Here is a 2,500-nt window from a genome sequence, read left to right as displayed (position 1 = left end):
ACTCCCTGGGGCCTGGAGCCAGGTATCAGCCTGGGTCCAGCCGGGGCTGGGGGGTCGGCCCTCCCTTGATGACGTCACATATATACGTTATGCAAATCATTTTGAAAATGAGGATTCCCAAAAAGGCAGCTGGACACGAATGTTATAAAATTTCTGACTCGTTATCAATCGAAACTAACTTCTAAAATACAAAAACATTGCAGAGAAAAGGAATAATAAAAATAGCTCAAAAAATATACTAAATAAAGTATTACAACTTCGACTTGCTTAAATACAATTTCAAAGCCCACCAATTTCATTCAACTGAATCGATAACGTTTTTCAAAAATTATGACAATCATTTCGATTTATCAAAACCTGGCAACTCGCCCTATTAGAAAAAATAATATTTAAAAAATGACGTTGTTTACAATATTTACAGGACTTCATATCATTCTTAAAGTCCACATCTTTAACTTCTCAGGAGCCTTGCACACTTTTATCATGATAAACCATCTTTTGAAAACACAAACACTTCGCTACAACCTCAAATAAAAAATCACAGATAGCGGAGGTAAAAATTTTAGCGTATTTTGGGCCTCCCATTCAAGTCATAAACACCCTCTACATCACCGTATTTCACTCAAGTCAAGCATGGAAGACACGTAAAACACTGGGAACTATCATTAAAAACCCTTAAAAGGCACTTGTGACTCGAAATAAATGAACTGAGACAAATATAAATAATAGTGGAAGTCGAGCATCTGGGACCGGCATTTTGGGCGGGAGCTGGTGATGACGTCAAAGCCTGGGGCTCGTGACGTCATGGGTAGGCCCGCTTCTTCTCACTCCATAGCACACAAATCAGGTAGTTGCGGATATATCTCAACAACTGACATGAAAGATTAGGCCTATGGCTCCACTTTGTGACCTGTCAGGCCTGTAATGAGTAAGAGATGATGCAGATAATGGCTGAGAGAGAGGCGGCGGGTCAGGAGATCGGTTTGTTTACGTTTTCAAGACTGAATTATTTTGTTTTTATAAGTATGTGCAGGTGTTAGTTCACTGATATATTGTCCAGGAGGTTACCAACGTTAGGTTATGACATGGCACCACCGTGAAATGATGAGTTATACCAATATATCACTTACGTTAGGCAAAGATTGCTCCGCGGCGGCTGTCCGTGTCACTAGCAAGCACCCACACTCCACTGTCCACTTTGTGTCTTCAACCATGTTTAAATAGTTAACCTCTGATTACTGAGAGGCTACACACAAAATATTCTCTTCGCTACTATAGATAACACTATTATCGGTATCTTGATCTCCACCACTCACTGTCCCTCACGACCAGCGCCTTGTCCTGCCAAGAGAAGCACGGCTCACGGTCAACTGGCCGGCCGCCGGGCTGACTACGGCAGAGTTGCCAGACACTACACATGAAAAAGGACAGACCTGCTTTAGAAAAAAGGACATTTGCCTCCAAGAAAGGACAGCACAACAAAAGTGTATATATATATATATATATATATATATATATATATATATATATATATATATATATATATATATATATATATATATATATATATATATGTGTGTGTGTGTGTGTGTGTGTGTGTGTGTGTGTGTGTGTTTAGGCTAACTATGTATTTATACTCATTGGCTAGGAGGCTGGGAGTGGGAGCGCTTTTTAAGGGAGTTGCCGGTTACTTATTATAGTCTGCGATCCCAAAGAAAATCATAAGCTTATAATATGCTCGATTTATTTTTATATAACACAAGAACAAATATGTTAAAACAATAAAAAGATAGGAAGTTGCAGAAACAAATTTATTGACTGCGTGTTTGAAGGTTTGACCGGATCCGTGGTTCACAATGAAAAAAAAAATAAATAAATAAATAAATTTTGCTGAAAAAAGGACGGTAAAGGACAGATTTTGACTGTCCTTTTTTACAAGAAAACTTAAGGACAAACAGGCTCAAAATAGGACAGACTGTCTTTAAAAGGACAAACATGGCAACCCTGTGTCAGGCAGTGATGTTAACTCTTCTAGCCCACATTGTCGTACCGAACCACCAGAATTATCGTATTTTGCCTAATATTATCGTACACCCAAAGGAAAAATAATAAGAGTTGTTGCTGACATCTCGCCCGACCCTGAAATTTCAGAAACCATGGTTACCAAAAATTCAAATAGTTTATGAATTTTGCTAGAATACACATACTAGCTACCTAGAATTGAAGTCTCTCTCTCTCTCTCTCTCTCTCTCTCTCTCTCTCTCTATATATATATATATATATATATATATATATATATATATATATATATATATATTGTATTGTTATACACATATTACATATATAATTCATCTCTTGATTTGCTGGGGCCTCTGTTAAACAGCCCGACGTTACCCTACGAAATAAGCTTAGAGCTCGTTATTCCCAATCTGAGACCACATGCAGTCACCCTCACCGCACACACCACACACCGAGACAGCAAGGTGAAAACTCCTCGACT

The 2,500-nt window shown here is 38.4% G+C and overlaps 1 long non-coding RNA gene across 1 annotated transcript in view; it reads right to left on the bottom strand.

Moving 5' to 3' along the window:
• Positions 1-791: 791 nt before the first annotated feature.
• LOC123509068 overlaps positions 792-2,500 on the bottom strand; it is a 5,446-nt gene continuing 3,737 nt past the window's right edge. The window contains exon 3 of the long non-coding RNA XR_006676112.1: positions 792-1,229. This is a non-coding gene — a long non-coding RNA (uncharacterized LOC123509068). The remainder of the gene's footprint in view (positions 1,230-2,500) is intronic.

This window comes from Portunus trituberculatus, chromosome 26 (assembly GCF_017591435.1).
Source record: "Portunus trituberculatus isolate SZX2019 chromosome 26, ASM1759143v1, whole genome shotgun sequence".
In the NCBI taxonomy this organism is placed as follows: Eukaryota; Metazoa; Arthropoda; class Malacostraca; order Decapoda; family Portunidae; genus Portunus; species Portunus trituberculatus.
Note: the sequence above shows the minus strand (reverse complement) of the source record. Positions and strands in the feature narration are given on the sequence as shown.